Source organism: Brachypodium distachyon, chromosome 4, assembly GCF_000005505.3.
Source record: "Brachypodium distachyon strain Bd21 chromosome 4, Brachypodium_distachyon_v3.0, whole genome shotgun sequence".
Lineage (NCBI taxonomy): Eukaryota > Viridiplantae > Streptophyta > Magnoliopsida > Poales > Poaceae > Brachypodium > Brachypodium distachyon.
In genome coordinates, this window is record NC_016134.3 from 18,266,858 (window position 1) to 18,289,620 (window position 22,763).

Sequence of the window (22,763 nt, forward strand, 5' to 3'; positions counted from 1 at the left end):
AAGAAAGACATCGGGTGCGCGATCAGCGCTCCCGATGGGAGTAGCCCCCGAGTGCGTGTCCAACTGCCTATAGTTGGGGACGGACTCGAAAAGCAAATTGTATATGGCCACTGCAATGGATCTGTTGTATTGATAGTATATGATGAATCGATATCCATGTGTTGTATGACTTGTCCATATTTGACGCTTGGGTTGTCGTTGGGTGCGCGGCCAGCGCTCCCGATGGGAGTAGCCCCTGAGTGCGTGGCTAACTGCGCGCAGTTAGGGACGGACTCGAATAGCCTTTGTGTACGAAATAGGAAAATATCGTCGGGTGCGCGGACAGCGCTCCCGATGGGAGTAGCCCCCGAGTCCGTGGCCGACTATTTATTGTCGGGTTTGGACTCATTGATTAACATATCTGTCTAGGTCAATTGCTTCGCCGCTTCTGCCGTGATGAGTCGCTCCAATGAGATCGTGTACCTTCGTGATCATGTGAGGGACGCTGAACATCAGCTCTTGGCGGTTCGCGGGGAGGTTGCTGTGTGGAAATCGAAAGCTCGTGCTGCTGCTACCCGAGAAGAATTTCTTCTGGGGGAGCTTGTGTCGATAAGTTCTAATCTGGGCGGTAAGCACTGTTTGTGGCGATTTTCCGTTATGTGCTGTTTCTTTTCGTGAGGCAAACTTCTTGTACTTTTAGAAATTATACCTGAGTCTCATGAGGAAGCCGAGCGCGTGCGTCATCGCCTGAACACTCTTCAATGTGCGGGGCCAACGGTTCCGTCCTTCTGGTTCGACTCCGACAGGGGGTATGTGTTGGCGCTTCTACAAGATCGGGCTGCCCGGGCCAAGTCTTGTTTGACTTCGTGTCACAAGATTATGACTGACATTCACCGGGCACTGTTTCCGAACACGCCGGTTCTTGACAGTCTCCGAGGTTTAGTCCGTTTGTTCACCGATTCGTCTGTCATCAAGAGTTACATACATGAGCAGCTTGTGACTGCATCTGGGGGGACTGGATCTGGGGGGACGGCATGTGGTGCCGTTTTTTGAAGATGGCAAGATTATCATGGAGTATTATTATGAGGCCGTTGAGTGGCATGCTCGGGAGCTGGTCAACCTTGTCGAGATGATATAGGCTTCGACTGCGTCGTGGAATTTTAGTATTCGTGAGGGAAAGTAGCCCCCGAGTATCCTCTTGCAATTAGGTGTTGAGTAACATGTGTTTCTTCTTCCTTCATTATGTCCTGCATTCAAAACTTTGTTAATTAAGTATTTGAAATACATACCTTTATCAATTGCTCTTTCTTCATGTTGTTGATTATCTTGTGACGTGCCGTGACGAAGTGCTACTATATGGCCGACTTGCGCCTGAATATCGCCTATGACAGGCGACAAGAGCGGTGATCTGACGCTCCCAAGTCCTTTCTGGGATAGGGATAAACGCGGTTTATGCAATGCTATCTGTATATAGCGTTTGTATAGGGATACTTAATTGGCGACTGAGCCACGCAGCCCCCGAGTCCTGATTGACCTTCAGGTAGGTGCCACCCGCAGGGTTTTAACAGTGGCGCTGGAGTTTCCCAACTCCAGCGATATTATATAGATACATCCCTCTGGTCTTAGATGAGACAGAGGGGTTTTATGCAGTGATTTAGCTCATGAACGAGGGAAAAACTAGTCTTTATTCAATGATATACTGGCGAAGAGAATACGAATAGACAGAAACTGAAAATGATGAAAAGATAAACAGAGTCTGTTTGAAGAAAAATCTGAGCGTAGAAACGTCGTAACTGCGCGGCGTTCCACGGCATGCCAAAATCAATGCTGGTTGCTGGATCTTTCAAAATGTAGGCGCCGCCTGGGATCACTTTTGATATTATGTATGGCCCCTCCCATGGCGATGCCAATTTGTGATGACTCTTCTGTTTCAACCGAAGGACCAGGTCGCCCTCAATGAATGAGCGACGACGCAGTCGATGGTAGTGGTAATTGCGGTGACTCTGTTGGTAGACTGCCGACCGAGCAAGGGCGATGTCGCGTGCCTTGTCTGCTGCGTCGAGTGCATCTTCCATACCTTCTATGCAGTCTGGTCTGACGTATGCTATGACTCGAGGTGCATTAAATCTCACCTCAGATGGCAGCACTGCTTCTGCTCCGTATACCATAAAGAAAGGGGTGAACCGTGTGGAGGAATTTGGTGTAGTTAGGAGGCTCCAGAGTACCGAGGGGAGTTCTTCGACCCAGGCGCCTGCTGCTCGCTGCAAGGGTGTCATCAGCCTTTTCCGCATGCCTTCGGTGAGCAAACCGTTGGCCTTTTCGACGTGATTTTCTCAACGGGCCAACCATGTTGAGTTCCCATTGAGAATCGTCTTGAGTTCGGAAGCTGGAGCGTGCGGCTTCGTTGCGAACATCTGACATGCCTGGTATTTGCTGACGATAGCCTGAGCATCGAGTAAAGCCGTGGGCCAGTAGAATCCAGCTCTGAAGGCTTTGGCGGCGATTGTTTTGCTTCCGGCATGGTGTCTGCATGTGCCCTGGTGGATATCTAGGAGGATATCATGTCCCTCTTCCGGTGCAACGCATCTCTGAAAAATGCCAGAAACACTGCGCTTGTATAACTCGCCATTGATCACTGTGAAAGCTTTTGATCATCGCATAATCCGTCTAGCTTCGGTTGTATCTTCTGGCAACTCCTGCTGGAGCATGTATGCGAGTAGTGGCTTCATCCATGTTGGTTCGATTGACATGACTTCAACTGCGCCGTCTTCTGCCTGCTCGACTGTAGGGGTATCAGGCGAAACTGTCGCGTCGGGTAGAAACTCTGAGTTGGACGACTTTTTGACTGAAGCATTTACGCTCTTCTCTTTGATGGACCGCTGATTAATGATTTCCAGAAAGACTCCAGGCGGAACTGCTGCCTGTGTGGATCCCAGGTTGGCCAATTGGTCGGCTTCTTCATTGCTGGATCGGCTGACATGTACTAACTCACAACCGTCAAAATTACCCTCCAATGTGTTGTACATATCACGGTAGGTGATCATGGTGTCCGATACTGTGTCGCAGGTCTTCATTGTTTGTTGTACAACCAGGTTGGAGTCGCCGTAAATCATTAGTCGAGTAGCACCACATGCTTTTGCCATCCGCATGCCATGCAGCAAGGCTTCATACTCGGCTTCGTTGTTGGAGGCGTTGCGGAAGTGCATCTGAAAGACATAGCGCATCTTGTCCCCTTTTGGCGAGATTAGTATTACTCCTACTCTTGTGCCTTCTGCTCATTTGGACCCATCGAAGTACATGGTCCAGGCACTTGACAAGTCGGGCGGGCTTGGAGTCTGCATCTCGGTCCACTCGGTGATGAAATCCGGCAATACTTGCGATTTGATTGCTTTCCGGCGCTCATACGTGATGTTCCTGGGTGAGAGCTCGATTCCCCATTGGGTGACGCGACCTGTTGGCTCTGGGTTATTGAGGATGTTAGCGAGTGGAGCCTCTTACCACAACGATCGGGTGCTGCTGGAAATAATGTTCCAACTTCCGGGCCGTCATGAATACTCCGTATGCCAGTTTCTGATAGAGCAGATAGCGTTGCTTCGTGAGGGACAACACTTCCCTAACATAATATATCAGCCTCTGGACTGGCTGCGCTTTCCGTTCTTCTGCTCTTTCTACTACCAAGGCCGTGCTGACCACCTGATTTGTCGCGGCGAGGCATAGCAAGAGCTGCTCGTTCTTGAGTGGGGCTACAAGGACATGCGAAGTTGATAGCATGCGTTTTAAATCGGCGAATGCGCTGCTGGCTTCGGACGTCCATGTAAATTTATCCCCCTTCTTGAATAGCTGGTAAAATGGCAGAGCCTTTTCTCCCAGTCTGCTAATGAACCGGCTCAGGGCTGCTACTGTTCCTGTAAGCTGTTGTACTGCATGGATGTTTGTTTGGTTCCTTCATTGTCACGATTGCTCTGATCTTGTTTGGATTTGGTTCGATTCCCCTTGCAGAAAGGAAGTAACCCAAAAGTTGCCCTGCAGGAACTCCGAAAACGCATTTCGTCGGGTTGAGCTTGATCCGGTACTTGTCAAGATTCTTGAATGTTTCCAGAATATCTTCTAACAGAGTGTCTTCAGTCTTTGTCTTGATAACGATGTCGTCGATATAGACCTGAACATTTCTGCCAAGCTGCGCCCCAAGACATGCTTGCATGCAACGCTAATACGTAGCGCCTGCATTTTTCAGCCCGAAGGGCATAGTTCTGTAGCAGAAAACCCCATAAGGTGTTATAAACGCTGTCTTGTCTTCATCTTACTTCTTCAATCGAATCTGACTGTACCTAGAATATGCGTCGAGGAATGACAATCGAGCACATCCCGCAGTCGAGTCGACGATCTGGTCGATTCAAGGCAGGGGAAAATGGTCTTTCGGACAATGCTTGTTCAGCGAGGTGAAATCGACACACATGCGCAAAACTTTCGTGTTCTTCTTCAGGACAAGCACGAGGTTCGCCACCCAGGTGGCTTGTTTGATTTCCCAGATGAACTTGGCGTCGAGTAAACAGTTGACCTCTTCACCAATAGCCTTTCGCTCGGGTTCTGAAAATCGTTGCATTGGTTGCCTGATGGGATTGCCATGCTTGTCCACATTGAGAGAGTGCTCGGCGAGTTCCTTGGGAATACCCGGCATGTCGGATGGTACCCAGGCAAAAAATTTCCAATTCTCGCGCGGGAACTCGACGAGCACGCTTTCCTATGCGGGAGGAAGGCTCGAGGATACCAGCACTGTCTTGCTAGAATCAGTCGTGTGTACCCGATGCTCTGTCGTGTCACTCTTCGTGCTGAACTCTATCTGTGGTGGCGCCTTCTTCGTCATGGGAAGGACGTCGTTGTCCGTCATCACCTTCAAAGAGGCGAGTTCCGTCTGCATGCCAAATGATTTAGCAAGTTTGTGGAACTCTGTATCACAATTGTCTGATCTCGTAAAGCTTCCTCGGATGGTGATTATGCCGTAGAGTCTAGGCATTTTTAGCATGAGATATGCATAATGCGAGATAGCCATGAATCTAGCGAGTGCTGGTCGGCCCAGAAGCACATGGTATTGCGATTTCCAGTCGAGCACTTCAAAATCGATCCGTTCTTTGCGAAAGTTGGCAGGGTTGCCAAAGACAACGTCGAGGCTTACCCGGCGTAACGGTACTGCTGGTTTTCCTAGAACAATTCCGTGAAAAGATGTGTCTGTAGCCTGGAGATTCGTCAAAGATCTGTTCATTGCCCTTAACGTATCCGCAAATCTGATGTTGATGCCACTGCCTCTATATATGAACACCTTGCTCATCTCATAGCCTCCCACCTGAGCGTCGAGGACAAGTGCTGACTTTCATGGCCTCGGAACCTGAGGTGGGTGATCTACCTGCGAGAATGAAATGGCGACCTCAGACTAGTCGAGATACTCTGGGGTGGCGGGTGGTGTTGCCACAGCCAGATGAACTTGTCGAGTAATAACTTTTTGATGTCTGTTGGGCGGCTTCCCGTTCTGTATCATGCAAATATTTCCCAAAGGTGCTGGAGACGCGTCAGCTGTGGTTGGTGGTGCTGATGGTCGTGACGCGGGCTGCGTGTGCTGTACTGATCCGGCGAAATTTGGTGGTAGCGGAGGGGGTGGCGGCGCGTTATGCGCGATCATGCCATCTCTGGGGGCGTGTGGCAAAGCCAAAGTGTTGGGATTGTTCCTTGCTGACTGCTGGCCTGGCCCCCGAAGGTAATCCCTGCCCGCTGGTGAGTTCTGAAACTGGCTGCACGTGTCCTGCAGCTCGTAGAAACGACGGCACTCGAGCAGTATGTGGCCGCACCTTATATTTCCATCAGCGTCTCTGGTGCCATGGAAAGGGCAGGGAGACGACAACTGTTGCGTCAACGACAGAGCAGGTTGCCCATCCCTTCGTATTCTCTGGGGCTGCCATTGCTGGTTTTTATTGCTATCTCGATAGTTGCTATGGTTGCTTCTATCCCAGTGTCCTTCGTGATTTCCATCACCTCGAACACCACCACTACGGTCGAATTCTGCTGCTACAAACTTGGGGGCGTTGGGCTCCCGCTCCTTTCGTTTCTTTCTTCTCTTGGTGTTGCGACCGTGTCCTCGCTCGGCTTCTTCATCATCCGGTGGTATGTTATGCTCATTCCGAATTGAGTCTTCTCCATCCGCCCACTTATTCGCTATCTCCATCAGATCTGCCACCGTCTTTGGCCTTCTCCGTCCCAGTTCTTCCTTGAAAGTGACACGCTTTAGCCCACGCTTGAAGGCGTCGACTGCGCTCTTGTCTGAAATCTCTTCTGCTGCATTTTTGAGGGATGTCGATCGTTGTATGTACAATCGAGTGGACTCACTTGACCTCTGAGTGCAGGCTCAAAGTTCTTCCAATGAAACTGGCCTTTTATACGTTGCCCGAAATGTGCGGGTGAAAACTTCGTAGAGGTCGTCCCACGAGCCTATTTCTCCTTCTGGCAAACTGGCCAGCCATGTGCGAGCGTGCCCCTTGAGCTGCAACTGTAAACATTGCATGGCTATGTTCTTCGTTCCTCCCTTGAGTCGCACCATCGTGAGGTAATCTTCTAACCAAGCTCTCGGCTCCTGAGAACCGTCAAACTTGATTGCGCTCGGGGATACTGAAAAATTATCGGACATCTTCGAGTTGCGGACGCGACGGCTAAAGCAGTCCGCATCGCAAGGTTCTTCTTCTTCTTCAGTGACGCGGCCAGCACGGGCTGACCGCTCGCGATCGATTCTCTGCTGCGTAATGATATCACAAGCATCTCCTCGCACGGGGGTGTTGCGGCGGCGATGAGGTTGTTCTTCTAGTCCTCGTTGTGGAGGAGTCGTGTGATTGTTTTGCCATGGGGAGCCGCCATCCCTCTGCCGTCAGGGCCCCACCTGGTTTGAGTTGGGGCCCATGAGGGCATTCCCGATGTGGCCCAGGCCGGCCAAGACCTGCTCGTGGATTGCTGCCTTCGGGTCATCGTCCGGTGGCATGGTGGATAGGAGGTATGTGTTTGCAGCGACGCCAGCTCCTTGTGGTGTCCGGGGAAGCAACTCTCCCTGGGTGTTGACCATCATCAGTTCGTCATCCAAACTGCATGTCATGCCGATGTGGTCTCGCTCGGGGACATTATTCAGGCGAGACTGATAGCGCGGCGCTCTGTATCTGGGGGTGCTCCGGGAGCACGCACTGCCCTCTGTGCTGAGAGCTGTCTGCGAGCACTCGAAGCGTCGGCGACTTCCCTCCGCCGTTGGAGCTCTGCTTGCTCCTCTCGGAGTCGAGCATACGTAGGGTCCAGCGCATGGTGGTAGGCCATCATCTCGTTGCGCGTGGAGTCTGCTGGCAAAGGGTTGGTGCCGTTGAGAGCGGCATCGACCCAAGCTTCTTCTTCCGTCGTGAGAATGATCGTAGGCCGATCATTGGTCAGGTCTCTTGCGCGTGCCTTGGCAAAGATGGTTCTGCCGGCTCGCTGTCCATCTCCATTGTTCTCCCCTACTTCCGCTGTGAAGACCTATGCCAAGGTCGTTGGAGCGATCATGATCGCGTCAGTGGGATTGATTGTTGCACTCGAACAGGTGTTGACGCTGTAAAGAGTGCAATGTTCAGCGAACACCGAGTGGTGCCAATCGCACTCGGTGTAAACATTTTTGGCCAAAATTGGCCTTGTTTCACCCAGCGAACATATCGTGGTGAAGGATCAGTCGGTGGTAGTCGGTGGTTCCACCGGAGACTCGCAGATCTGCCTTGTTGATGATAGATCTGTGAGGCTGAATGATGCCCTCGCGACAGACTCGGAGGTCAAAACCTCCGAACGACAGCTCCAGAGTACTGCGAAGGTTGCGGAAGGCCGAGCGCAGTGTCGGCGGGTGAGCTGAGAAGCTCAATGACCCGAAGCGGATCGGCTCCTCCATGGTTGACGTGTTGCGGATCGAAAGCGGCATGGTCGAAAAGATCGTAGATCTGATGCACTTCTTCCCCACGGTCGGCGCCACTGACGAGGTGCTACCTCGGTAATACCCAAACTCGAGGGTTTTAGACTATGGAGAGCACGGGGTGCACCAGCAATCTCGTCGACTAACAAAGACTAGGGGAGTCACAAGGTTTACCCAGGTTCGGGGCCCTCGGAGGGTAATACCCCTACGTCCTGCTTTTGGTGTATTGTATTGATCGAGTATACAGGGAAGCTCAGAAGCTATGGTGCGCAAATGAAATCTGGCGTGTGTGTAGAGAATGCCCATTCCCGGTTCCCCCTCCTAGGCTTATATACTGGAAGTTAGGTCTCGGACGTGATTATCGGGAAGGTTACAATCAGATCAGTACATTCTGGTATGGTAAGATTATGTTCCTGGGTTTGAGCCGCATTTTGAGAGATTTGACCTGCATATATTTGATGGGCCTTCGAATGGACCTCCTGTTGAGCTGTATCAGATATACGAAGGTCGAGGACTCGAAAGGTGTGGATCCACGGTGAAAAGCTCTAGAGACGCGGCCATGTTGATGGTGTTCGGCGGTGAGGGGCCGCCGGATCAGTCCGCCGTAGCCACGGAGCTCTCTCTGAGTGGCTTCGATTAGTAAAAGTTACAATACTGTTACTTCTAGTTAGTGAAACTACAAGTAAATGGTGATTCGGTATACGTATGGCTTCACGACTGTCACATCCGTGCCAAGTTGACCAATACCTTATTAATCCATGATTGTCCTTAGTACTTTAATCTAGTAATCCCCACCCCCGCCGCGGCCAACACGCACGACTGATAACCAACATGACGTGGTTTTCCTTTGGGCACAGTACAAAGAAAAAGAACGACCACGGCTTCACGTACGGTAGAATTAGACAGCACAGTAGTCGTTGATTATATATATTTTTGAACTCCTAATTATTATTGACTGATTCTAACGAACTAAAATCAAAAGTTGAAGTATAACTGTATCGTACATGAGCAGTTCCTCCATAGAAAAGCCGTGTGGATCAGTTCGATTTTTTTACTACGCAGATAATCACCATTGGCTCGTTCAATTTACTAATCATCCGTCCAATAAAGAATGTATCAATTTTGATTAAATTTGAATGCATTTATACACTAAGTCATGTCTAAATACGTCCAAATTTTGATAAACTTGAGACATCTTTTGTTGTACGGAGGGAGTAAAATTGTACGTGGCTCTGTCACAGGTGAGGTAGTCTCACGATGGAATAGAATACTGCTTAACGGGACGATAAAATTAGGGCACCTTCTTACTGCGCATTTTTATGATTCTGATGGAATCACCATTTACTAGTTGTATCGTAGGAAGGGTGTGTTTGATTCTAGACTATTTTTGTCCCGTTAATTTTTGCCGTCTACTATATTGGCTAGTCAAAATATTGGCTAAGGAGCCAAAAAGTCGTCAAGATTTGTGAAAATGAATGTGAAGAGATTGACAAGATTTCTTTGACAACCAAATTTTTGGATACCAACCTAATAAATACCAAAATTGTATGGTTTGCCAATTTTTTGGTAGTGCAAATTTTGGTTAAGAACAAACAGCCCCAAATCATATGTTACTCCGCAGTGCGTATTAAACTTGTTTTTTTCCAGGCCCACTCAGATTCAAATGAATTCTAAGGATATAATCTTTAGAATTTTTTCCTAAGTGTTTTTTTTTCATAGCATGAATTCTATTAAGAAACTTTTCTACTCCCTCCCTCTAACAAAAGATGTCTCAATTTTGTCAAAATTTGGATGTATCTAAACATAACTTAGTGTATAGATGCATTCAAATTTAGTTAAAGTTGAGACATCTTTCGTTGGACGGAGAAAGTATGAATTAATTTGTAATATATTTCACAGAAACTTCCATCCACTAAATTTCTTGAAAACTACGTCTCTTTTTCATGGTCCCATAAAACAAGCTTTGATAAAATAAAATTCTGTAGGATTAAAGTTGGTATGACATTGTAATCCTATATTTTTATTATTCCAACGTTTCTCTAATTCCATGAATCAAAGATGCCTGTACAGAGCGTGGAGTAGAAAAAGGCAGATGGAGTTATCCAACTGTGGACGTAACAGTGAAGATCACGGGACAGTACTATATTTTGACATCGCCATGGGTTGGCCGTTGGCACAGGTAGGCTATGTTATTCGAGCGTGCGCCAGCCGGTGGTAGGTGACGACTAAGTAATGGAGTTAATTACACACATGTAAGGACTGGCCCTTTACACAAATTGACGGGGCACATTAATTTCCAGGCACGAAACCTTTCAATTGGGCAGATGGAAAGAGCTTAAGGTTTGATTGAGGTTTGGCGTCTGATTTGTTGGAGAGGTTCAGATGCACAGCGACCCTGCAGCACGAGGCTTATTCCACACACGAATTAACGGACAACACTGCACACGGCACTTTTCTCATTTTCGGTATGAACAGACTCGAGTAGATAAAATCGGGAGAGACAACGTAAGAATCCGATAAATGGAAGCAAAGGGAATCAACATGACATCTCAACTTTACTCTCTTTTCTGCAATGTCTACGTGCATGTGTTGGTTGACTCGTCATCATCGGCGTACGTGCGGTGTTTCCTTCTTGAAGACTTTGCCTTGGAATTGTGTATTTTTAGTTTGATTCGGCCTTTTTATTACAGAGTTAGTGGTATTCTATCGCGAGGCATACGGCCTCAGGGTTTTTTCTTTTTCTTTTCTTTTTTCATGATCGATTTTGTTCGTCTTTACCTATCATTTAATAATATATGGCTGTGTGCATTAACTGTTATCCTCCTTTTAAAACAATTCATGCTCTTAACAATTCACCCACTGTTCCAAATAGTGCATTCAGCAGCACTCCTTTATTTCATTATCGTACTTCCGACGCCTTTTTGCCCCTTTAGTTCACCAGTGTCCGTAGCGCACGTCACTCTCTCGGTGGATATAGAATAATTATTTCCCAGTAAAGTCTGGACCGTCAGATTAGATGTCAATATTCATGCTGAAGTTTGTGGGTCGACCGACAACGGGTAAAAACTTCAATAAAGATCAAACGAACCCGAAGCTCCATGGCTACATGCATGCAGGATGATCACTTCCGATTAAAACCGAAATGTGTTTATTCACTTAAATGTTCGGAAGTGTAATTTTGTGAAGTAAATTTGCAGATTCCAAGATTTCCCTCGCTGATTATACATCAAACTATGTCCTTTTCCACACCACTAAATCTTTAAAATTAAGTATGCTCGACCAGTCAAATGGATACTGACTCTAGTGAGAGAGACCGTTCTCACTGGAGCCACCATGTGCCACTACCATTAACTTGGGTTGCAGATTGATTTGGCCAGACAGGCTCCAGAGTCGCCATGTGTCACTACCAGTGTGGCAAAGTTGCGTGCCATGGCTTGTTCATTTTTACAAAAAAAACCTCTGTTCAATATTGTCTTACAAAAAAACCCTGCATAATATGACTGTGAAAGGCCCTTTCCTCCCTCCCGGATCCCCTTCTTCTGTGCAATCCCTAACCCTAATCGACGAAATCAATCCCCAAACGGCGAGGAGAGGGGAACGGCGAGGGGTAAGAGCGACGATGATTGAGCGGTCGACAGAGAGAAGATGGAAACGACATGGTTGACATTGAGCAGTCGAAGGGGCACAGAAAGAAATAAGAATTTAAACATGGGCTTTTTTTGCATATTTTCCATCGCAAATGAAGGATGTGGACGAAAACTGATAATTTATTTTGATCAGAGGACTAAAACACAAAAAGACATATGGCCTCAGCTCCAGCATGACAGCCGCATGTCACAATTTGGACTAAATCGAGCTCTAATCAGCTAATTAACAAATAAATGTACCGTCTGGTCCCAATTTCCAAGTTGTTGTATATATGAAACTGCACGCGCAAGGCGAGTTGTTGTATGGCCAGTGTTATTACCCCAAAGAAGAAATATCGAAAGTATAAGTTGCTTGCACCTATTGCTCTCAATTGCAGTCCATAAACTGAAACCCCCTGACTGCGAAACGTCGCTCGATGTAGAAATCTGGGAATACCTTTGGTGATTTTGGGAGTTGTTCTTTTCACAAAAGTTAGAGAATTGCCACAAATTTTTTTGGAGAAGGTGTGTACCATCGTATTTTGTTCGATTGAGGAAAAACTTTGTGCCACTAAAAATACACTCACAATACTGATCAAGTAGCTAACAAATTCTTTAATAAGTAATGATAATGAACACTGCATTAATTGCTCTCTTTCGTCCATGGAAACCATCAAGTTCATATCGATTGGTCTGTACCAGCATCCTAATAGTAGTGAATCAAAGTTGATTTGAGTAGATATAGTATTTCCTCCGATCCAAATCAATTTGTTTTGAAGGAAAACTGTAAGGGAGATTTTGGAGTGGTGTGGACTTGATGTTATGGATAATTGTACTTATGATAATTTTATCTTTATGCTTGCTAATTAGAATCGCTACTCAGTTCTATTTCAATGAGGTGTCTGGGGACGCCACACATTATTAGGTTTCTTTATGAATAGGCTGGATTGGAAAATTCTGTCCTGAAATATCAGAGGGATCAATGGCTCTGATAAGTGGGTCCAGGTTCATAAAAAGATTGAAGAGAGTGGTTGCTCTATTATTTGCCTTCAGGAAACCAAGAAAGCTGATTTTGATCTGAAACTCATACATAGCATATGCCCCAAAAGATTTAACAAGTTTCACTTTCTGTCTGCTGTTGGTAGATCAGGAGGACTCCTGACAATTTGGAATGGTTTTGTCTTTGATGGTGATATGGTTGAGATGAATGACTTCTCACTCACCATTTCATTTAAATGCCGTTGTTCCAATGTGTATGGACCATGTCAAAATGATCTCAAGCTGAACTTCTGCAACTGGCTACAGAGTATTGACATGCCATCAGATTCAGATTGGTTGGTGGTTGGATATTTTAACTTTATTGGATCACCTGATGACAGGAATAAACCTGGTGGGTGGGGGGGGGGGAATTAATGATATGTTGAACTTTAATAAATGTATCAGTCATCTCGGGTCGGTGGAGCTCCCGATTAAAGGTAGAAAATTTACATGGAGCAATATGCAGGAGGACGCTCTGCTTGAAAAGCTTAACTGGTGCTTTACCTCGCTCTATTGGACTGCTAATTTTCCTGACACTGAAGCATTCCCCCTGGCTAAGACCACTTCAGATCATATCCCTTATGTCATTAAGATTTGTACTAGCATCCCCAGATCCCAGATATTCGGATTTGAAAATCATTGGATGGACATTTCAGGCTTTTTTCAAGTTGTGATGGATATATGGAATAAAGAATCCTCCATTCGTAATGCTGCTAAGAGAATCTCTCATAAGTTAAGAGAACTTAGACAGGTGCCGAAAAAGTGGACCAAACTAAAATCTGACCTCAACTCCCTGATTGAGGATCTTAATGCCATTATTCTCTTGCTGGACAACATTGAAGAATGTAGATCATTAAGCCCTAGAGAAATGGATTTCAGGAAAAGATGCAAAGAGCAGCTTCAGAACTTCCTGAACACCCGGAAGTCCTATTGGAAGTTTATCCATTCTCTTGCCACTATACATCACGGACGTAATAAAATGTCTTGCCTAAAAAGAGAAGATGGTTCTTTGGAATATGAGCATGATGGGAAGGCAACCATGTTTTGGGATACTTTCAAAGACAGGTTGGGCAAGAGCGACAGGCAACATATGCAATTTCCCCTTTCTGATATCCTTGAGAACTCTGTGGATCTGATTGGTCTACAAGCTCCCTTCATCAGAGATGAGATTGATGAAGTGATCAAAAGCCTGCCATCCAACAAGTCACCTGGCCCTGAAGGATTTAACACTAATTTCGAGAAGAAGTGTTGGCATACTATCAAATATGAATGATCTTTGTGATCAATTTGATTCATCTCTTTGATTCCCAAAAATGACCATGCAGATTCAGTGAATGATTTCAGGCCAATCTCACTTCTGAACCGCACTCTGAAACTTCTCACTAAGCTCCTTGCCAATAGGCTTCGAAATGTGATCTTGCAGCTTGTCCATCAAAATCAGTATGGTTTTATCAAGACCAGGACGATACAAGACTGTCTGGCTTGGGCTTTTGAATATATCCATGCTTGTCACAAATCTGGGGAGGAAATCATCCTGCTGAAATTGGACTTCGAGAAGGCATTTGATAAGATTGAATATTCTGCTATCCTATAGATCCTGAGAGCTTTGGGATTTGGTGATAAGTGGTGCAGCTGGATGACTATTATTCTCAACTCTGCTACCTCTCAGGTTTTGTTGAATGATGTTCCTGGCAAAACCATCCACTGTAAATGTGGAGTTAGACAGGGTGATCCACTTTCACCACTTTTATTTTCATGGTGGCTGATCTCCTGCAAGCTGTCATGAATTATGCCATGCATCATGATCAACTTAAACGACCCATTCTCTCGCATGCTTGCCCTGATTTTCCTGTGATTCAATATGCTGATGATACCTTGATCATCATGCAGGCATATGAAGACCAAATCCATACATTGCAGGATATTCTTTAGGCTTTTCACATGTCCACTAGCCTCAAGGTTAACTTCCATAAATCTAACCTCATTCCTATCAATATGGTTGGAGACAGAGCTCAGCAATTGGCTGATTTGATAGGTTGTAAGATTGGATCATTGTCATTCACCTATCTTGGTCTTCCCCTTGGCACTGCTAAACCAAGAATTCAGGAATTCATGCCCCTGATTCAAAGGATTGAGAAAAGACTTGCTTGTTTCTCCACTACGTTTTCATATTGTGGTAGATTGCAGCTTGTTAACTCTGTTCTTTCTGCCCTGCCCACATTTTACATGTGTACCTTTAAACTTCTGGCTGGTATCATCAACCAAATTGTAAATACCGAAGACATGTCTTTGGAGAGGTCAGGACCTCACTGAAAAATCCCCTCCCCTTGCTGCATGGGAGATGGTCAATCGTCCTAAGGAGGGTGGACTTCGTGTTAAAAATCTTGAGATTCAGAATAACTCCCTTATTATGAAAAACCTGCATAAATTCTTCAACCGGCACAATCATCCTTGGGTGAACTTTGTCTGGGAGCAGCATTACCCCAAGGGATTTACACTGAATAGCAATTTAAGTGCCTCATTTTGGTGGAGGTACATTGTCAAACTCATTGAAGAATATAAGATGCACTCTCTGTGTTCAGTGCATGATGGTAAAACCATCAACTATTGGTGGGACCCATGGCAGGGTGATTCCTTGGAGATCAGATGGCCGGAGCTTTTCTCATTTGCTGCCAAGAGTGACATGACTGTAGCTGAGATGCATAATTATACTGATCTGATCACCCTCTTTCACTTGCCCCTGTCTCAAGTGGCATTTGATCAGTTCCAAGAGATGTTGCAAAATTTTGAAAACCTCACCATTGATCAGTTGCATGACACATGGGAAACTGTTGGAGCACGGCAAGGCTTTTCTGTAGTTCGTCTATATAATGTTCTCATTGATCACATTGAGATTCATGATGCATTTCAGCTGGATCTGGGACTCTTGCTGCCAATATAAGCATAAGATCTTTTGTTGGCTTCTCATAATTGATAGGCTTAATACCAGGGCGATGCTTCACAGGAAATCTTTCCACCTGCCATCCTATTCCTGCGCCCTTTGCCATCTCAATGACATGGAAACTAGAGATCAACTTTTTTTCCATTGCCCACTTGCTTTGGCCTGCTAGAGATATCTATGTCCCTCATTTTCGCCTCAGCCGAATGTTCTTCACAATCTGACTGCCTTGAGAATGATGCTTGATAAGTCATTCAGCATGGAGATTGCCACTTTAGTTTGCTGGAGCATCTGGAGAGTCCGAAATGATTATATCTTCAATAATGTGTGGCCCTCGCTTTATAGATGCAGACGTATCTTTCTTGAGGAGATGAACCTTGTTTTTCATAGAGCTAAGAGAAATGACTCCGTTTCTCTAGGAGACTGGCTTTTTGCCTTGAGATAGATACTGTAATCTGTTTGTAAATATTCATTTTTAATATTATTGCAGTAGATCATTTGATCTATTGTTTCCCCTAAAAAAAAGGGAGGTCCCTACAGTATAAATTAGAACCTAAATTCATATCCCTGAGAACTTGAACCAAAGTGTTAGGATTGTACGTCCACTCCCCCAACCAAGTGAGCAAGGCTCACTCCCCGATCCAAATCAATTTGGTTAGAGTCGGTCAATTTGACCTAGATACGCACGAATCTAGACGCGTTTCACTGTGTAGGTTCATTTATTTTGAAACAAAAAGCCGCGACAATTAATTTGGACCGGAGGGAGGAGTAATTTTTTTGATTGGAGTCCAATATCAGCGTGTCGAATTAAATAGCAGTTCAAGAGAGTAAATTACCAAGTTTCGTTTTTAGAAGACAAATGCCATATATTAAATAAACTAGCCGTTACAAGACTATCTTTAGAAAATAGAAAATTACACACAAATTCTTGGGGGAAAACGATACACCATTTTCCTCTTGCACTCACCAGTGGTGTGCCTCGAGCGGAGTTTGATTCTGCCTCTGGGCCTCCGAACCACGTGGAGCTAGGAAAATGTGGTTGGGCTAGCAACCGAGAAGTCGCCTGCCGGGACCAGAAGACGCCAACTACAGAACGGACCGTCATCTCGAAGAAGAAGACAACGAAGCGGGTTAGATGACTATCCAGATTCTGCCACTACTTCAAAAGAGCAGGGACGAGACATCTCCCGCCCTCTCGACTACGCCGCCAACAAGATCGGGAGTCAGAAAAACGTTATCTTCTATATCTAAGTAGAAGCAACCCACTACATGATTTCTCTAAACATGCAAGCATGCCACATCATCACATAATTAATTTGTTCATACTTATTTAGTGAAAACTCATACTTTTGCACATGCATGCATGTTATTCCATCAAGCTATCCTCACTAGGTGAACAATGTACAATTTTATTATATATTTTTAATTTTGAATACTCTGTGTTAACTAAAAATTTCCGCAACAACGTGCGGGCATCATCTAGTTCTTATAGTGCACGAGCCGACACATCCACCATAGCACTGTTGCAGATGAACCAGACCCTAACTCTACGAGACCTAAATACTGCGCTGCAACTTAGACCTGGGGTCCCACCCCCTCCTACAACCTTACTGACATGCAGAGGAGGAAGGCGAACCGTGGTGGCACCAGCAGAGAGCGATGGTGTGGATGCGCTTTTTCATGAGAGATACAACTAGGTTTTGGGCCAAAACCATATACAGCGGAGCAAACTACAGTTACAGAAAAAACCTAAAAATTAATCCAATTTAGTAGTAACATGCTTTTATTATTTTTTACTAAACTCCAATGTACCACAGAACTTAAATCAAACAGCATGCATGGCCAAATATCTCTCCCAGAGGACAATAAATATAAATTTCTGCATATATTTGGATACAAGGTTTTCTATAGTTTAATTGATACGAACTTCCAGTATCAATTTGTTAAGGGAGTAATTTGGTAACGTCTCTCCGACAGGAGAAACTGCTTTAAATGTATATCTAGCTGGTGTAGAGACATCATGTACCACGAAAAGAAATTTGCTTTAAATGCGAATATCACCATGAAAAATACGTAGCAACTGTGCGATGGAGATGTCAGCAACACCTGTAGACTTGTATCGGAGAGGACAAACAGTTTAATACTGTATCGATAATAAACATGGCAGTGCTTGAGAACAGTTAATAACTGAGCTCAAAATTACGCACAAGGCCGATTTCGGAAGTGGTTAGAGTTATTGTTAGGTGGTTTCTTTAGACTGACTTGACGATATAATACTCACTCCGTTTCATAATTCTTGTCGAAATATTATATGTATCTAGACGCTTTTTAGGATTCGATACATCCATTTTTGGGCAAATTTGAGACAAAAATTATGAAACGAATGGAGTAGCACATATGGATAGAAGTTAAAACCTTTTCAAGCACACCAAGCAAAAAAAAAAACAGATAAAGAGGAACTTTGAGAGGCTGAGAGCTTACCTTTCTTTTTGTATTCTTGCGGTGGAAGAAACTAAAATACTATGAAAATGTTTTTAAAAATACATAGGTGCATGTTTCTTGAAAAAGTAAAAAGGAATTAATTGTTCCTCTGAGTATATTTCGACTCGTTCTCCTGTCTCTTCATGGGAACCGGCTGATTCCAGCTCCTGTCCTATAATAGTCTCGTTCTTATTAAGATCATGCTAACTACCTTTGGCACGTTGTCGTTATGGGATTTGTTGTCATACAGCGGCTGAAAAGACCAGCTACCCCGTGATTTTTAAATCTCCTGCGAGAGGAACCCTGCTACTTTGCCGTTATTACTTTTATGTGCTAGCGTCGTTTATAGGTAATTGTACGTTAGCTGCGACACAGAGTGGCATGCCATTTCACTACCGGCTGTGATGTTTTTGTGTTGGCCATAGTATTGCCATTTGTTCCCATTTTGAAGTTGACTTCCTCCGTCGATCTCCATCTCTAAAGCATTGGCTGAATAAAATCGGTATGTTCCTAATACATATGTCGTCGGAGCAAGGGCCGTTATTACCAATTAAAGTTTAAGTAAATTTCACCTCTTACCTTTGTTTGTAAATTTTGTGCCAGTATTTTATCTCATATTTGTGTCATATTTTAGCTCTTGTTGTTACATTGTGACGCAATTTATCCAATTTTAACAACATTTTTTGCAAGTCTTATCACGCTGGCCTAAATAACAGCCTACATATGTTAGATGACTGGATGCCAAATCGAAAGCATAAAGTTTCACGGTGCTTTCTCTCCTGCCCGATCCAACCGACCCGCTTACAAGTGATCCAATATCCTAGTCAGCATGATTTGGCCCGACTCGCTTACATGCACAATCCAATGCCATGTCCTCCCGACAACATCTCTAGCAGTTACCGAACTAGGGCGGCCCGAACTTAGCTTTCGGTTTTCGGCCAAAAAAAACGGCCCGACCAGCTACCAAAACCTGGTTCGGCCCGAATTTTTTTTGCGGTGAACCGAAACAATACCTCCGTCGCTCGTATATCTACGGCTTCGAGGGGGCTTTTCGGTTCCTAATTTGAAACTCCCTCCGCCGCATTCCACCACCGTGCCACCGCTAGATTTCACTGCGCTACCGCTATTTTCCGCCATGAGCCACTCTGCCCCTTCTTCGTCGCGCCACTGCCGACGGTCGGTTTCCTCGCCGCAGGGAAACCCTAACCCTAACCCGCCGGACATTTCACCGCCGTGGTGGGGAAATAGGACCACAGCCACGCTCCTCACCCCCGCCAACGGGGTGAGCCTAGGCGCTCGCCGGTGGTACTACCACCGGGAGCTCAGCGTGGACGCGCGCCACCGTTGGTTGGCGTTCCTCGCGGAGGAGGAGCGGCAGATCGAGGCCGGTGGAACCGCCGCTCCCGCGCCGCCGCAGCCGGAGAAGGTGGACGCGCCGGATGCTGAGGAGGTGGAAGGGCCGCCGGGGGCTGAGGAGGTGGACGAGGTCACGCGCCTTGTACTGGAGCAGTCCAAGGCCAGCTTGGCCGAGGACGACGCTCGCCGGGCCGCCATCGAGCATGCCTAGGTCGATGCCGCCATCGAGCTCTCCCGAGTGGAGGCGGTCATCAACATCGACGACGACTAGTTCTTGTTTTTTTTATTTTATCTATGTATGTTAATCTCTGTTCTAGTGTATGCAATGATGATGATGATGATGATGATGATGTGAACTAGTCGGTTTAAATCAATGTTAGTTCTGTTCACGCACGAATGAGTTTTTTTGAAAGTTCGGTTTTGAATTCGGTTTCTGTTCTGCGCATCGTGTTTCAAAACTGAATTTTGTTTTTCAGTTCAACCGAACTCGGCCAGTTTCAGTAACCAAGCATCTGACAGTTTGACCAGCAACACTGTCTGGCTCAACCAAAACAGCAGTGGTGTGTCTAGTTTTTTTTTTCAGTCTGGCAAACTGAGAACTGAAGCAAGCAAGGAAAGGTGTCAGATGGGTCGGGTGGATTGAGTAGAAGAGAAAAAGTTTGAAAATTTAAGCTTTCCATTGGAATCCAGTCATCTACCATGTAGGCATAATATGTGGCTCGTCCTGTCAAATTCGGAGGAATTTTTGTTAAAGTGGGTAAAATGTGGTACAGTGTCACAATATAGAGGATGAAATATTAACACCTAATTTAAATGGATAAAAACTATCAAAAATCAAGAACATGGGGTAAACGTGAAATATTCAGTTCTAATTTTTTTTATAACCTGTGGTACCGGAGGTTTATGACATGCTCTTGTCACCGGAACTGGGGATAGCACGGCAGAAGATCCCTAGACAAGGTGGTTAGCCGCTCCAATCTCGGCATCTCCACTGGGTCGTATAGGATTTCCTTCCCGGAAAAAATCCTATACGACCTGCAGTTGTGCGACCCGCCGCTGGAACCAGCCATGAGCCGTTCGATCAGGAACGAATCAGTTAGGATCCGGAGTCTGGTTTGTTTTACGATTTGATCGGCAGATCCAGCGATCGGGGACTGGTTCATGGTTGGGTCCAGCGCCACTGGGTCGTATAGGATTTCCTTCCTCCTCGCACCAGATTCCATCGGCTCGATCACGACAGTCAAGACCACAATACCAGCTTAAAGATTGTATACGACTATACGAGTACAACACCCTGCAGGAGGAATAAACTTATTTGCCTGTCATCTTCTCAAGTTTGCGGCAGAAGGATCTTGCGAAGTATCTGCGTCATGAGGATAAAATATTGGATGGATAAGCTCTTGGATATGCACCGAGCAATGCATGAGTAATTAAATCTAAGAGCATACTTAAGTTTTGGCCGGCCAGTTTACCAGTAATTTTGAGAGAGTCCACTCTTGGCACCCAATTATGATGTAGATTCGAAGCTTGAGCACATTACAGACATCCCAAAATTTTGCTTTCCTGAATAGTTCAAGTCCATATACGAGTAGATTATTAGAGCTTGCGTACTGGTCAGCGCTGCCTTTTGGTGATTAAATCAATTATCGTAACAGCATTCACAAGTACATCTCAAGAGTACTCAAAAGAAAAACATAAAACCTGAAAAGATCATCCATTATCCAGCCTACGCTCAACGCGCCACCCAAACTGGCTGTAGAAAGCCCGTGCTACCGTCTCCATACGGCTGCACCCAAAATCCATAAAATTCTTGGCCCCGGTCGGAAGCAGTGGGGACCAAGTACGGAGCCAGTACGCCGCCCGACAGATCATCTGCAAAAAATTGGAAACTGTCTTTCTGTTAAAAACAAGGTCATTCCGACAATTCCAAATAAACCAACAAATCGCACAAGACCCAACAAGAATGAGCGATTTGAGAGATTTCTCCATCCCAAGGAGTCAACGACCAAACATATTCGAGATGAAAGTTGGTGGTGGTGGATTAAAAGTCACAAAGACAACTCTCCACACCAAGCGCGCCACAGGACAATCGAAAAAAGGTGATGAATAGTTTCATTTTGATCACAAAAGACACACACCTTTTGCAACAAGCCAATTTTTTTTATCCAAGTTATCCTTAGTGAGTACAATCCCTCGGCATAGGAGCCATGCAAATATTTTAATCTTGAGAGGCATCTTAAGTTTTCAAATAATTTTATGGCGAAACTGAGAATCGGTATTAATCATGAATTGATAAAAAGAGTTCACGGAGTACGATCCCGAAGAAGACAACACCCAGAAAAAAGAATCTGCTTGGTCAACAAGCTGAACTGTAGCAAGCTTTGCACACGGCTCCTCCCAAACAAATAATTTCGCCCTAACAATATTCCTCATAAAGACAATATTTGGAGGCACAGTCGTCATCACCTCTGCAACAAAAGCCTGATGATTCAACGCAATCCTATGAAAAGAGGAAAACTGGTCCTTGAGAGAAATGTGCCGCAACCACCTATCTTTCCAAAAGTTCACAGCCAAACCACAGTTGACAGTAAACGAAACATGAGGGGAAAAAATGGTCTCACCCTCAACAAACCCTTCCAAAAAGGGGAGTCAGACGCTCTCGACTCAACCTGGGACAGAGATTTTGCATAAAGTGAAAGCTCTGTCTACGTACCTCTTGTACTGCAAACTTTTATATGTATTCCGGGTATAACAACTAGGAAAACAAAAGTATGCAAAGACTATTCTACCATGTCCAGAACCCAGCAATTGGTAGTACCCATTCTTAAGCGAGCTAATCGATCCCATTAAATAATTCACGGCCATGGTCCTACCGCAGCATATCTATAAACTCTATAATGTCGAAGCAATTGGTAGCAATTTAGCAACGTGCAACCTGCACGTGCAACCTATCCGCGTCTTCTAATAATCCCATCTTCTAGTTTCGCATGTCAGCCCGGCCGCTCGATCTCCTTGCACGACATGGTCTGCCTCGCGCTGCCACGCAGTGACTCCGCCACCATTGCGCGCTGCACCAGCCACGGCCTAGCTCTGTCCCCGCCGCCCACGGACTCAGCTCCGGCCGCCGCCGAGCGCCGTCCCCGCCGCCCACGGGCTGAGCCCCGACAGCCGCGTTGTTGACTGGGGGCCATCGCCTGGGAAAGAGGAGGAGGGTAGGGCCTGCGACCATGGCGAGCGGCGGCGACGAGCAGCAGAGGCGTCGGGGAAGCGGTGGCTGCGAGGCAGCGAGCAGCAGGCGGCGAGCGGTGGCGGCATAGGGGAAGCGGCGGCTGTGACGAGGCAGCGAGCAGCAGAGGCGGCGAGCGGCGGCGACGAGCAGCAGCTGCGT

The 22,763-nt window shown here is 45.9% G+C and overlaps 1 long non-coding RNA gene across 1 annotated transcript; it reads right to left on the reverse strand.

The window, feature by feature from the left end:
* Nucleotides 1-20,288: 20,288 nt before the first annotated feature.
* On the reverse strand, nt 20,289-22,348 carry LOC112268768. Its single transcript, XR_002960217.1, has 3 exons — nt 21,077-22,348; nt 20,848-20,938; nt 20,289-20,738 (listed from the first exon to the last, which is right to left on the reverse strand). It is a non-coding gene; the product is annotated as an uncharacterized LOC112268768 (long non-coding RNA).
* Between the last annotated feature and the right edge of the window lie 415 nt (nt 22,349-22,763).